This window comes from Cuculus canorus, chromosome 3, assembly GCF_017976375.1.
Source record: "Cuculus canorus isolate bCucCan1 chromosome 3, bCucCan1.pri, whole genome shotgun sequence".
Lineage (NCBI taxonomy): Eukaryota > Metazoa > Chordata > Aves > Cuculiformes > Cuculidae > Cuculus > Cuculus canorus.
In genome coordinates this window covers 40,530,899-40,546,265 of record NC_071403.1, presented here as the reverse complement: position 1 = coordinate 40,546,265, position 15,367 = coordinate 40,530,899, and the positions used below count along the sequence as shown (strand labels likewise).

Sequence of the window (15,367 nt, the reverse complement as noted above, 5' to 3'; positions counted from 1 at the left end):
AATACTTTTAAAATTTACTGCTCCTGAACAGCAAGACAAAGAAACTTTCCAGCTCTGAAAGTATTGTACAGCTCTTTTATGGTTGTGGTCTGTATATGTGGAAGTAGATTTGGCTTTGTTTGGAGTACTATGTGGAAGAAAACTAGAAGGTCATGGGAGAAAACATTCCCTCAAGCGTTGCACAGCTATTGTGAGCCCTATGTTACTTTTCCTATGTAGAACAGCCGCTGTTTCTCACAGTAAGTTAATCTCAAGCATATCATCTTCATCTTACGCCATGGCTTTTTTTTTTTTTTCAGTAATCACAGCTTTACCATGATTTTCCTGATGTATTTCTCATGTTGACAGTGTTAATTTATATACAGTTTCCCGGAGCAACACAGACAGTTTTATTACTGTCATGGCTTTTCATTATAATGAAAATTCTACAAATAAGTTGCATACATGTCAATATTTTGGATTTATGAGAGAGACAGGAAGGAAGAGTAGATATTTTTCAGATTTTCTTCAATCTTTGTCAAAGTTTTGTTTTGATTTAAATATAGTTGTTAAATCATTTTCAAATTTTTACTCAGAGATAGAAGTTCGTAAAATAGCAGAAGGTGGGTATAATTTTATTTTAGTGTTTTTAGTATTTGAGGTTTATTACTTGCCATATTGTATTAAGTGTATGCAGAAATTGCAGTGCATTGTGCTGTTAACTGGCATGATACAATAATTTCAAGTCTTTAAGCACTTTATTAAGGGATTGAGAAATTTCAGATTTTTTGCTATCCGAGAGAAGAGAACATAATTAAAGGAGGCACAAACCCACATTTATAAGATATATGGCACATCTGGCAGCTTGCGTGAAGATAATATATTTGTTTGTCTGTGGGAATGCCTGCAATTGTATCTGCCAATCTGACACAGTAGGAGTTTAGCTAATGAGGTTGCCTAGCAAAAAGTGCATCAGGAGGAAGTTGGGATTAAAAATAAGCATACATATGAAAAGAGAGCAAAAGACTTATAATGGATATAGAACTGTTCCAAGTTGTTATGGCAACTAACATTTTAGAGCCATAATTACATAATAACAGGGATGCCAATCCTAAATAGATTGGATTTTTGTTATGTTTTTCTTCAATATTTTTTTTAAATCTTGAAGGATTTTCTAAAATATTCAGTATTTGAAATAATCTGTCAATGATTATCTAAAGCATAGATATTTTCATTTCTGTAGAACTACAGTGAACAACAAAATAAAACTTAATGATGTAAATCTGAAAACTAAAACAAAGGTAAACTATGTGTGATCTTGATAGCAAAGCAAGATTTTGCTTAAACTTGCAGAACAGATATAAAGGTATACATCCTATTACTGTTTGTTAGCTTAGATTTAAATAATGGATTTTTCTAACTTTTAGAAATTAGGCTAATAATGGTAGTAATTTACTCTCTTGGGGCAATTTGTAGGATAACCTTTGAAAACATACGGAAATAATAACTAGAATGCATATAATTTGCCCTAGTTATCCGAAAATGGAGGATAAATCTATTTTGTTCGTGCCACCTCTTGAAGCCAAGTTTTTCAGAAAGTCTGTGTGATAATGATATGAGATATTAAAAATTATAGGCTTAAAATTGTAATTCTTCCAAGAGCAATGAAAAATTTTAAGTATGAGCTTTTTTTTCATAGCAAGATTTATGTGTCCAAAGCTGGGCAACAAAGCTAGTGAATGGTCTAGAGTATAAGTTTTATAAGGAGCAGCTGAGGGAACTGGAGTTGCTTAGCCTGGAGAAAAGGAGGCTAAAGGGGGAGACCTTATTGCTCTCAACGACTACCTGAAAGGAAGTAGTACCAAGGTGGATATCTGTCTCTTCTCGCAAGTAGCTCGTGCTAGGACAAGAGGAAATGACCTCAAGTTGTGTCAGAGAAGGTTTAGATTGGATAATAAGAAAACTTCTTCACCGAAAGGGCTGAAACTTCTTCACCAAAAGGGCTGTCCAGCATTGGAACAGACTGCCCAGGGAAGTAGTTGAGTCACCATTCCTGGAAGTTATTTAAAAGATGTGTAGATGTAGTGCTTAGGGACATGGTTTAGTGGTGGACTTGTCAGTGTTAGGTTTACAGTTGGACTCAGTGATCTTAAAGGTCTTCTCCAACTTAAACAATTCTACGATTCTATTGACTGTTTCTTGTCTCTGAAGAACTTATTGTACTATAGCACTCTTAAAATTTTGTATAAACATTACTAAGTTGGATCAAATTGTAATAAAATTGTGACTTACTTGTTTACTACTTAGAAGCAAACTTGAAATGGTTATAATGTGTAGTCTGCCTTGAGGCTATTCTCATTTTTCTCATTTTAGTCTTTAATTTTTATTTAAGAAAAGCAAAATTCTACCTTTTTATATTACACCCAACTTCCTGCAGCATCTGTGCAAGAGAGAAGAGACAAATAAGGGGAGGTAGTAGCTGTAATCCAGAACTTGCCATTTTTTTAATCAAGTGGGATAAAGCAAGGTGGTACTTCAGTTATTTGAAGAGAGTGTGAAGATGCTGAAAACCACTCAAGGAGAGTAAATTGTTCCAAAGACACGTTTAGGTACAACCCTCTAAAATTTCTTCCAGGAGGAGCTGTGACAAGGCATTGGATATTTAAGGAAAGGTGTCATTCTGCCTACCTCAAAAAACTGCAAAATTGTAATTCCAGTTTAAGTGTTTTTGTGACACTTGAAGCACTGCCTTGCTCGCTGGCCTGCAAGGTTTTCTTGACTAAAAAACAAACAATGCAGGCATACGTAATTCTTCTTCCAGCTCAGATTGCTGCGTGATGGTATGTCTCCCAGTTGTTAAGTCCTTCACTTTTTCATGTGTGCAAGGACTGAGTTGAGTAATTGGAAAATCATTGGACTTTAAATTGATCAAGTTTTGCATAAAATCCTTGTAGTATTGAAGAAGACTGAATTATGCTCTTCCACAATTTGTGAAGGTCATTACTAATGTAACAGAACTGTTGGATTTATATTCTTGCCATGACAAGGACAAGCAATTGCTTAATATTCCTCAGTCCAGATTCACAAGTGTTGCTTAGTATAATGTAATGAAAACTGTCTACTCTTCTGTATTTCTAATAAGGGTGTATTTTTGATAAAATGAAGAGAATTGCTATTGCCAAGTGTGATGTTTTGTATATCATAAGTATGTATGCATAAAACGATGATGCTAGGTTTTCTGATAATTTGAAAAGTAGGGGTTTAAGTTGGAAAGAAAGCAGACATGTTGACAGAAGGCTTGAGTTATGAACTCAAGCTTTGTTAGCCATAATTGAAGAATGAAGTTACCAGTAATGCTTAAGTTCTTTTTTTTTTTTTTAATCAAATGTATTATGAGCGTGAATTATGTACCAATGAAGAAAACGGGCAAGAGTACAAGCACTGGAACCTTAAATGTAGTGTTGCAATATGCCTGTCCAACATAGATTTTTTTTAGAAGGAACTTGCTAAAAGCTTGGAATTTAATTAAAACTCCAACTTTCTGTGAGATATTGAAAACTAAGAGCTTGGGGGGGGGGGGCTGTTGGGGAGAACAGATATTGAAGGATTAAAAAGAACATTCCAGGTCACTTTATTACAGGGAAGCGGAATGTGTTACATGAACTCTGTATACACAGTAGAACTTTCTGATATGAGAACATTTTTTGCTCTGTTTATAGGAAGTCCCCGTAGTGGAGACTGTCCATTGCAAAGAATCACTGGCGGCAATGGAAAATGTTGCAGACAATCTGAAAGAAACTCCAGAGTGAAATTATTGAAGTGACCATTGCTAACACTGCAAGGTGACAAGTTTGGTGTTAGCCTTTGAAAATAGCTAGAGTAGAAAGTACAAAAAATAGCCAGGCATCACAGTGGGAAGATTTATCAGTAATATTTCCAAAGTATGTCCTGTGACCTTTGTTTTCCCATATCAGATATACTTTGTAAAATGGGATGGATTCTGGTGCTGAAAGGTTGCCATGTAAAATAACTTGATTTAGGATGATTAAACCTGTAGTTCAGTTCCAGGGAGTTGTGGAAGACTTCCATTGAGTAGCTGGGTGATATCAAACAAAGTATTAAAGTGTGTGAAGCGTGATGCACTAATTTAGTTATCCATACTATGGAGTAAGTCTTTGTTCACTGTAAAAAGCACTTGGCAAATAGTCAAAAACTGTGTTTCTGTGAAAGTTATTAGGTGGGAAAATGGAAAGCATTTGTAGGTTACAAGAAAATTGTAGTCTTGTGCTGCATGTGGATCTTGCCTAATGCAAGAGTAGATGCAATAGGGAGACACCAGTCTTACTAGAACAAATTGCTGACAATTGCTGGCAAGTTTAGGTAGCTTTCCTATGCATGTCAATATGTCTGTGCTTGATGCTTGTGCAGGTGGCACGAGCTTCCATTCCAACTCAGTTTCAGTAGACTCACCTTTGCAGAAACACATTGGCATGTATACTGCTGTTACAGAGCTGTGAAAATACTGGTCTTTTAAAGAGCCTTAGCGTTGCATTAGTTTGTAAACTCTCTTGCATAGCATTTGTTTATGCTAATTTGTTCTGTTATTGTGAGCATGCAGGAGATGTATTATGTGGTTAAGGAGAGTGCGGTCAGATGATGGGTTTGGTTTGATGGAATTTTCTTTACCAAAGTGGTTGTATAAGTCAGTGGAGCTTTCATCTCTTCCCAGGATCAAGACTGAATTCAGTATTACACAGAAGAATGTACCACCTGAAGAGATAAAGAAGCAGAATGAAGAATGAAAAAGGATAGAGTGATGGCTCTTTTCCTACCTTTACTTGAAGGCAATGAGCTTTGAAAAACACAAAGTAGTGTAGAGCAGCTTGGGCAAGAGATGTGTGAGAGCATGTATATCAAATATTACATACAACCCCGAAACACATCTGTATGAATACAGAATAGTTTTTCTTAGAATGCCATTAACAAGGTGAGAGAACAAAAACAAGCAACACATCATAATGAAGGATGATACTTATGTTTGTATGTAATATTTTTTTTTTGACAGACTAAAGTATAGCTGGTTTAAAACAAGTGCTGGATGAATTAATGAATGATAGGATTCTTAGCACAAGCATTAGTTACAAAGTGCGGCTCCTGAAGTTCCTGATGAGCTCACTGGAAGAATGAACATAAGAAAAAATTAGTCCTTTTATTGTGCTGTTCCTTAAACATTCCAAACAGTGTCACAGTTACTATGTTCTTTTAATGTTTCATGAAAAAAATGTAAGAGATGAGATAATTTCAGAAGCTCTTGCCTGCTGCTTTCTCCAGCTCTATCTTGGCATGACCTGGAGAGAAAGTGGCTGGTTCTAAACTACCTTTGGGAAGCAGGGGCCTTGGCACGATAGATTAATATTGAGCTTTTGATTTTGTTGGAGTGGCCCACATATGTATAAAAGAATATTAAAAATATCTTTCAAGTGACTTGTGAAGGTACCTCTCAAAGTAGCTTCCTACAAGTTCTGCTTTTTTCTAGACAATAGAGATGGAAATTATTGTAAAGCTACAATTTTTTTTCTGTAGTGGGGAATAACAGGACCTTAATATTCTGTTTCATGGAAGATGAGTGTGCTGGGAACTACCTGGTAGTCACAGATGTTTGTGAATAGGTTGGCTTACAGGTAAGCAAGGAGAACTGACTCAGATTCCGCTCTGCTGAGGAAGGATTATTGCAGGACTGTTTTTATTCAGATGCACTTTCTGAAAGGTGTTGAGCCTCTTTGGGGTTAGTGGTTGTGAATTTGCGTAATACCTCCAGCATCTTGGATTTAAGATTCTTAAAGCAGAAGCAGCTCAGAAGGAACCTGCGAGGCTGCATTCATTTTATGAAGCCACCTGTCATTTATTTTCTGAGTGGTGTCTGTAAATTGGAAATCTTGTTGAGTAATCAGAGAAGTATAAATCCCTGATTAGCATCTTTATCTAGTTAAGAGTACTGTTTTCCGTCTGGAGCTAATTAAAAATATATTTTTTTATTGTAACAGGATGTAATTTAAACAAAACAATTAATTTTTAAAGTGTATATCTTTTTGTTTTTTTCCTCTTTCTGCACTGGAAATCAGGAAAGCAACATTCAGCTTTGTTTTTGTTCATTTAAGGTGTGAATTTTGATTCAGACAAAAATACTCTATAAAAAACTACAAACAAAAGTGTTGGCAAGCTGTCTAGTTGTAAATGGACAACTGTGGTTTTGCATCCCTTTCTCCTTTATAGAAGATTTGATTTGATAGTCTCATAAAGAGTTTATGGGCAAAAAAATCTGGATGCTGTTTTTCTGCCCATTGATATCTTCTCCATCTTTTTGAAAATGTAGGCAGCACCTGAAATTAGGAATGCTGGAGAGATCTATCTTCAATCTTAACATTGTTAAAAGCAGAGCACTAACAGCTGAGAATCATGTGGTAGTCAGCTTCTGTGTATGGCTCAGTTGGCTCATTTATATGGAATCAGAGAATATTTTGGGTTGGAAGGGACCTTAAAGTTCATCTAGTTCCAACCCCCCTGCCATGGGTAGGGACACGTCCCACTAGATCAGGCTGCCCAAGGCCCCATCGAACCTGTCCTTGAGCACCTCCAGGGATGGGGCATCCACACCTTCCCTGAGCAACCTGTTCCAGTGCCTCTCCACCTTCATAGTGAAGAAATTTTTCCTTATGTCTAGTCTAAACCTGCCCTTCTCCAGTTTATACCCATTGCCCCTCATCCTATCACTACAAGCCTTTGTAAACAGTCCCTCCCCAGCTTTCTTGTAGGTCCCCTTCACGTGTTGGAAGGTTGCCATAAGGTCTCCTTGAAGCCTTCTCTTCTCTGTATCTTAAGCATCTCCCTTTAGAGGCTTTCAGAAGAGGTGAAGTCTCTTGCATATTCTTTTGCATAGAGAAAATAAACAGAAAACCAAAAAGTACTCTTTCCCTTGTAAGTTACATGGTCTTCCTAAGTACATTTTTATCTCTTTTAGTATGTTTTTTTCCCCCCATTTTATGTTTCTCCCTAAATTTAGACTGTATTTTCTTCAGGTTAAGTAACAAGCTTATATGTACAGAAATAGCTATGTCCACTCTAAATCTAATATATAATTCATTTTCTAAATTAATATTTTTAAGCCAAGAGTTGCATCTGGAGAAGATGCCAGATTAAAAAGAGGGAAGCTATTAGCAAACATCTTAAGTGTAGAATTAACAATGTGAATGGTAACTCACTGAAGATGATTCTCTGTTAAGTCTGTGTAGTTACATAGGAACTCGCCAGCTCGCTGCTTTTAGATATGTCCATGTCTGTTTTGAATTGATCAGTCAATTAGAAGTACTGAATTTAGGAAAATTAGGTAAAAAAAATACATGGTTTTCTGCATTCTTATAGCTTTTTGCATTCAGTGAGTATTGAAAAAACTTAAATGTTCCTCGTCATTTGTAGTAGCCTGGAGTGTATTCATGCTAGACAAGTAGTATATATATATATATATTTTTTTTTTAACAAGTGGTAGTTTCACAGGTTTTTAGTTTCGCTCTTTTTGCAAAAAAAAAAAAACCCAAAACCAACAGACTTCATATATATATATATGTGTGTGTGTGTGTGAGAAAATTCTTAGCTATTTTTCAGGAGCTGAAATTCAGCAGGGAGTCCAAGTTTGGCAAAACAGCTCAAAGTTCATGTGAATAGTCTTTTATGCATTATATGGCTGGAGTGGATATGGGCTAATATTTGTCAAGTTTCCTGTGAAATGCATTTTTTAGGAATATTAATAATTTGCTTATTTAGGGTTAATGCATAGCGCCCACTTCAGTGCCACGTTGTATTTGCCTTCACAAGACGAGCACTGTGTATCGAGCAGGCTGTATTAGAGAAGCAGTGTTCACAGACAAAATCTTTTTGTAAGACACGTGGTGGAATTTGTATGGACCCGAAAGAAGCTGTGTCAGACTGAATAACTTAAGCAACATGGCAAAACTTTTATTTGGCAAAAAAACCTGCACAGTACACGAGAAGGAAGAAGATGGAAAATAGAAGTGATACTTTGTCAGTGGTGGAACGGATTTTATCTCCATTTCACAAAAAGGGTATTTAGGAATAAATGAGGTAGATGACATTAATAGCCAAAAGTCTGATGACAGAATTAAGGACGCCAGGGCTGTGTTTGCTAGGTCATGCTGTCCATTTTTTCAGCTGTAGTTCTTGGGTATTTCTCTATTGGTGCAGGTAGGTCTCAATATGATTGGTTGATGTTGGAGGAATGAAAAATGAGTTTTCATCACCCTCATCTCCCTCCAAAGCTGGATACAGGGATTTGTTGTGACTCTGGGTTGGGTATGAAGCATAGAAGAACTTACAACAACCAACCTCTCTTATTTCTGTCACGCCTCTGCCCCCCATAACCCTTCAGAAAGTGAAGGTAGTTCCCTGAAATCTGATTTTTTGTAGCATTTTAAATTAAGAATTTTAAATTGCACATTTTTGAGGAAGATATTCATTGTTATTCCAGTTTGCTTCATTTAGTACTACATATTACAACTGCATCAAATGTGTGAGAAGAGTCTTTTTTGTGTTAATTTACCTTGGCACTTACAAGAGTGAATGGTCTTTCTAAAACCTCTGAATTATTATTAGAACTCATAATATTTAGGATTATTTCTGAGTGAAGTAACAGTTTTCAACCATCCAGTTCACTCCTATTCTTCACCTTCTGTTCTCACCTGTTCTATTTAATAAACACTGTTTTCTTTCTCGCTACTCTGAATTTTGGACTTACTAATATCTGATAATCATACAAAATAAAACTAGAAGACATATGACACTGGAGAGTGGCAAACTAGGAATCCTTGTGATTTTATTTCAGCGATTTTAAACACTTTATGTATAACTCCCCTTCTCCTCTGCAAGATATCCATGCCCTCTATTTATATATTATCTATAGCTAAGCCCTATACAGAAATATATCACAACATCGGTTAATATGAAACATAGGAAATTGATTGGATTTTTTTCTTCCAAACATGGAGCTAGACGTGGAATGATTAATAATTTTTTTCGCTTGCATGTGTGCTGCTGAAATAATCAAAGCCTGTAACGTTCCTTTGGATTTATCTGTATCTGAACTAGCAGATCAGAGATCCCTAAGAAAACTAGAAACAATTTAGTGAGAAGAAAATAGTAACAAAGAAGATCTCCAGATCTTGTATTAAAGGAGCAAGCTTGGCAACCCTTTAATAGTTACTTCCACAGCCTTTCCACAAGGACTCAAAAGGGGGCAGAAAACTTCCAGTGGTCTCAATGTGTGCATTCTGCCTTCAGTCCTTCCTTGGGGAAGGCTGAGGGGAGTCCTGATTTGGTTTTTTTAAGAGTATTTTCATGCTCATGAAATATTTGTAGTTTTTCGTAATCTGGAGGCTTAATTATCTAGCTATCTGCAGACAAGGACTGAAAGAGTTTTTCCCAGTCTAGCCCTCTGTGTGTTGCTTGTGTGCTTACTTAAAGTGGAACAAAAGCCCTTAGTACTTTGTTTTTATTGCTTATTTACTTAATGATGTCTCTACTGAAATTAAAGTAATAGAGGGTGTTTTTTGTGAGGCAGATATTGGCCTTGAGTGTATTGAAGTCGCTAAATTGATGCTGTCTACCGAAGGATTATATTGCCAGATATTTGCTACAACAGTAATCCTGTTCTTGAATTGGTAGCCTAAAACGTGAAGGTTTGTAAACTTGGGTGAAATCTGGGTATACGAAAAACGTATACCGGAACTCTTAAAATAATCTTCCAGGGGTGTGTTGTTTTGGGAAAAAGATCCTCCCTAGGTTTAATGTGCAAAATCTTTTAGTTAAAGCTCTATTTTAGGAGGACTTTAGGATCATGTATCGTCATCTTTCAACCACGCATAACATGTAGCTGGACTTGTTGAACTTGTGTGCTGCTATGGCTCTATTAGAATTGTAACTACTCTTTCTAACTCCTTTTTTACTACTTCTTTGTCTTTTCAGCTGTTTAAGTCTTACATCTAAAGTCTTCGCATTTACAAGCCCTGACATATTTCGTGTTTTGCAACTGTATTTGACCTGTTACTCTCCTTTCCTTTGATAGCCTTCTTTGTAACGCTCTCGTCCTCCATTCTTTTGGAATATCTCCCAGGCTTTATCCCAAGTAGTTTCAGAGAATATTGCTGCCTTTTTGTACTCTAATATAGTGTATTCTAGGGCTGGTCCTGTAGAACTTTAACTTTTCTGCAGCCTGATGATTGTCCTTCTAACAAAGGCGGGATTTTTTGTCTAGCTATGCTTACCTTTCACATTTTTATATTAATTTGTATCTCTACTGTTCCATCTGATTTTCTGTGTTTTGTTTGTTCTTTTCCACCATCATACATGTGATGTGAATTTATGAAGAATTTCAGGGTGATGAAAGCCATATTTATGTTAGCTTCCACTGAGTTTGCTCTTTGTTGATTTCTTTAGGAAAAAATCCACCCTACCCCCTTGTATTTATTTTTCTCTGAACAATAACATTCTTGCCTTGGGAGTGTGAACTAAATATCAAGAAGAATTTTTTGCCTCTCCATCTCATAGTGATCAGTGGTCCTGAGCAGGAATTAATAAAATTAACAAAGAGTTGTGTAATATTAAATTTGTGTATTAAATTGGCTAACTCTCAGAAATAGTTCAGAGCAATACTGAAGTGTCTGCCTATGTAATTGTGTGTAGGTGTGTATGTTATTGTCTTCCTTCCTTAGTGTAATTATACAGCACCCGAAATGATTCATGACAGGTGAAGATGGTTTCTGTTGAATCTAATGGGAGAATTACATGTTTGGAGGTGAGGTAGAATTAACCCAGCACTTTTCATTATTTTGGGTACCACAGGTTGGTGTGTGTTCAGTTTGAAATGAAAGGGTAAGGGCCTTGTTACATGACTCATTATTACATCAAATGGGAATTTTCCAGTATGCTGCTTAAAGGGAATCTTTCTGGCAGAATGGCACTTTCAATAGTGTAACGATATATCAGTTTAGAATCCTCTTATAATAACGTGAGGCCCCTATCAGTCTGGAGTAAGTAATCAAATTTTTACAGCTTTGACTGGAGGTGGAACTTTATAACCTTTTGTTTTTTGAAGACAGGAGCAATTTTTTTAATTGTTAGAGATGCTAAATAGCTGTCCAAGTAATTGTGCCTTATAAAGACAGTAGGGCACTGATCACTCAGAGCAGCAAATGTGCTTGCTGACCTTTGAATTAAAGGAGAAATTGTGGCAGATATTAAAAATCATGGTCTGTTGGTAGTTTTCCTTCCCAAAAGTTATGCCTATCTGTGATTTTGAACTTGAGTAGCATGGTTTAGGTAACATTATCATTTCCTTTTTTGTGATTGATTCATTGGATATCATGTAATATGAAAACTTTATGATTTGCAGTTAAATGCTAATTTATCAAAATTTAATATATTCTTTGAATATGAATTACAAGAATAAGTTATGATTATTGGGTGCTATGAGGCAAACAGGACTGACTAGGTTCTGGCAAAAGATAAGTGTAAAATTAAGGAGAGAGTTTGGAGTAATTGTTTTAGGTAGACGGTAGGTGTCTGGCGTTACATAGGTGTAGATGTGCATTTGATATAAGCTTTCATTTCCTTCTGTTGGCTTTGACCTCCCATATCCCAGTAACCCACAATCTCTGGATCTCTGAAGGTGCCTTTTGTGTAGAACTATTGAGCCTTGCAGGAGAGGCATTTCTCTTGGTAATTCTAGCAATATGCATCGTTTTATATGCTGATCTTATCACACATTGTTCAAATTGGTTCATTAAAATTAAACGTCATTGAATACTTCCAGAACAACCTGCAGTGCCTTGATTTCTGTTTTACTGAGTGATGGAGTTGTATGGTTGCTGCTCCGTGCCTCGCCCTTGCTATGTTGCACATTACAAAAATGCTTGATTGTTATTAAGAAAAAAAGTACTTGCTTTCAAATATATCTTGCATCTCCCAATGTATGATTTCTATTCCACTAAGTTCCTCAATAGATTTGCAGCTAAAATAGTAATTTGTCCGTGGCATTGAAAGAAATTATGTTTTTTATTACCCATATAGGCTTTAAAAATAATTTTTAGCTTTTGAAGATGTTTAAGGTTTTTTTTGTTGATTGTTTTGCTTTTTCTTCAAACAAAGCAGTCATACCAACCTAAGCTCTACAGCCTTATTGCTCCTGTGGTCCCTAAAATTCTGGGCTTGCTTGCTCATTTATTTATCTCTTTATTTAGTGATTGATTGATTTTTTCATGTAATAATGAGAGGATTGGAGAAGGGAATATTAGGATTGCATACGTGTGAAGTCAGAATGGCTTTATGCATTTATAGTTACCGGAATCCTTCTCCACCTCACCTTTCTCTGTCTGCAGTTTTGCATTTAGTTACTAGCAGCTTTACCAAAACCAGCCAACCAAAAAACCACAAACTCAAACAGCTGATTCTTATGTAAGGTAAGCCATGAGAATATGTGTAAGTAATTTCTGTTGTTAGTCTCTCTTTTTTGCTTGATGAATTCATGTGCAAAATGGAAATAGCTGTGTTGCAGTAAACTTTGCTTTTGAAGGGGCAAACATTTTCTAGTGCTGTGGGCTTCTTTGCTTGCATATTGTAGTCTGTGTTACAGTAAGATGTGCCTGAAGGACACCTGGTGTGTTGCTGTGGGGTATCTGCTCCTGCTGCTTATTACAGCTTAGGGCTAACTTTGAAACAAAGTGTCTTCTCTCGGGCAGAGCTGATGATCTTCAGCTCTTTAACCACCCCTCAACATCACAATCAATGTATTTTATGTGGTAGGTAGTAAAGGTACACGTGCTCAGAGAGTATGGACTGGGCAGTTCTGTAATATCGAAGGAAGCGCAAATTTATTTCTGTAAATATATAATGGAAAGACAGTGAAGCAGTAGATACCATGTCTTAACCTATGACACTCTTGAGCTTAGGGAAGAAATGTCTTGGTCAAACAGAAACTGCTTTAAGTAGGCAAAAAGCAGCTTGGAAATTACTAATAGCACCCAGTTGTTCTTAATGTATTCGTTGGTGCCATGGAGGATGGAACAGTAAGTCATCTTTGAACTTTATGAGGATATCCAGGTTACCAAGCCTGCAAGCCTATTTGAGGATAATCTGGGGTTCAAAATAATTGTGATGGATCTAAGGTACTACTAATTAAGAAGAACTGAAAAACAATGAAAAATGAATGATTTGGTGAAACAGGGCGGGCTTTCAGTGGCAATTGGGTGGAATGATCAGCAGCACGAGGGCAAGTTGCGGTAGTAGATTTGCAAGAATGTTTTTTATGGTTGCTGTGAATTACTGAGTGTGAGTCCATGTTGTTACACTATTGTGAAAAAGGCAGCTGTTGTGATTGTTTTGTAAATGATATTCTGTGTAAAAAGTATATGAAATAGTCTTTTCGGTTTTGGTTGGTTTTGGGTTTTTTTTAAAGTTTTTTTTCTTAGTGCTGTTAGAAGAGTAGGTACTTATATTCAGTTTGGAGCGTGGAAGAATTCCCTTTCTGGGAAACCTCAGAGAGAAGCAGCAGAAATGACAGAGGACTAGACAGCAGCATAGCCTCTCTAGAAAAATTGAAGAAATTAGGATTGTCTTTTCTATAGGAGAGAAAGAGGAAATGGAAACTTTGAAAAAGTAAGAGGCTGCTGCAGAGAATAGTCTTCATGGTGGCTGGTGGTAGCTTAAGCAGTAATAATCTTAAATTGCAATAAGAGATATTCAGGCTGGTGATTAACAGAAGTGTTAATTGAATTCTGGAATTGAATGCTTAGAAGCTGTCTGTTACTAGAGTCATAAATTTTCTGGTGTCTGCTGGCATAATTTCCCTTTTTGTAATTTCTCTTTGTGCATAAGAACCAAGTTGTATGCCTTCTGTATATGAGAAAAGAACCTATCAGGTAACAATACACAGGCTTTATTGCCTATTTTGACCTCTTTTTGTTGGAAAGAGTCTAAATTCCTTTTTCTTATCCTGTTTGTCGTGGATTTCCATTCTGCGTAGGGAGGATTAGCTCTTGATCCGTCTTGGTATGATTGATAGGAAAGAATCATAGAATCACTAGGTTGGAAGGGACCCACTGGTTCATTGAGTCCAACCATTCCTAACACTCCCTAAACCGTGCCCCTCAGCACCTCATCCACCTGTCCCTTAAACACCTCCAGGAAAGGTGACTCAACCCCCTCCCTGGGCAGCCTGTTCCAGTGCCCAATGATCCTTTCCATGAAAATCTTTTTCCTGATGTCAAGCTTGAACCTCCCCTGGCGGAACTTGAGGCCATTCCCTCTTGTCCCGTCCGCTGTCACTTGTAGAGGTGTAGAGATCTCACTTGTAGTTGTAGAGAGCAATACGATCTCCCCTCAGCCTCCTCTTCTCCAGGCTAAACAACCCCAGCTCTCTTAGCCGCTCCTCGTAAGACTTGTTCTCCAGCCCCTTCCCCGGCTTTGTTGCTCTTCTCTGGACACGCTGCAGAGCCTCAACATCCTTCTTGTGGTGAGGGGCCCAGAACTGAACACAGTATTCGAGGTGCAGTCTCACCAGTGCCGAGTACAGAGGGAGAATCACCTCCCTGGACCTGCTGGTGACCCCATTTCTGATACAAGCCAAGATGCTGTTGGCCTTCTTGGCCAGCTGGGCACACTGCTGGCTCATGTTCAGTCGGCTGTCAACCAGCACCCCCAGGTCCTTCTCTTCTGTGCAGCTCTCCAGCCACTCTTCCCCCAGTCTGTATCATAGGGTTGTTGTGCCCCAAGTGCAGGACCCGGCATTTGGCCTTGTCAAACCTCATACCATTGGTCTCAGCGCATTGGTCCAGCATGTTCAGATCCCTTTGCAGAGCCTCCCTACCCTCCATCAGATCCATGCTTCCACCCAGCTTAGTGTCATCTGCAAACTTGCTGAGGGTGCGCTCAATGCCCTCATCCAGGTCATTGATAAAGACATTGAACAGAGCTGGACCCAGTACTGAGCCCTGAGGAGCCCCACTTGTGACTGGCCTCCAGCTGGAGTTAACTCCATTTACCACCACTCTCTGGGCCCGGCCATCCAACCAGTTTTTCACCCAGGAGAGTGTGTGCCTGTCCAGGCCAGAGGCTGACAGTTTCTGAAGCAGAATGCTGTAAGAAAGGCTTTACTGAAGTCCAAGAAGACGACATCCACAGCCTTTCCCTCATCCAGTAGTTGAATCACTTTATCATAGAAGGCCATCAGATTAGTTTGGCAAGACCTGCCTTTCATGAACCCGTGTTGACTGACATAAAAGGAATTAAATATTTGATTTTTTTTTTAAATAACTTTTATTTAGAA

General features: G+C 37.6%; 1 protein-coding gene across 9 annotated transcripts in view; it reads left to right on the top strand.

Annotated features, from left to right (window-relative positions):
• Positions 1-15,367, top strand: part of PTPRK (protein tyrosine phosphatase receptor type K) — a 402,963-nt gene that overhangs the window by 106,288 nt on the left and 281,308 nt on the right. The window lies entirely within an intron of this gene.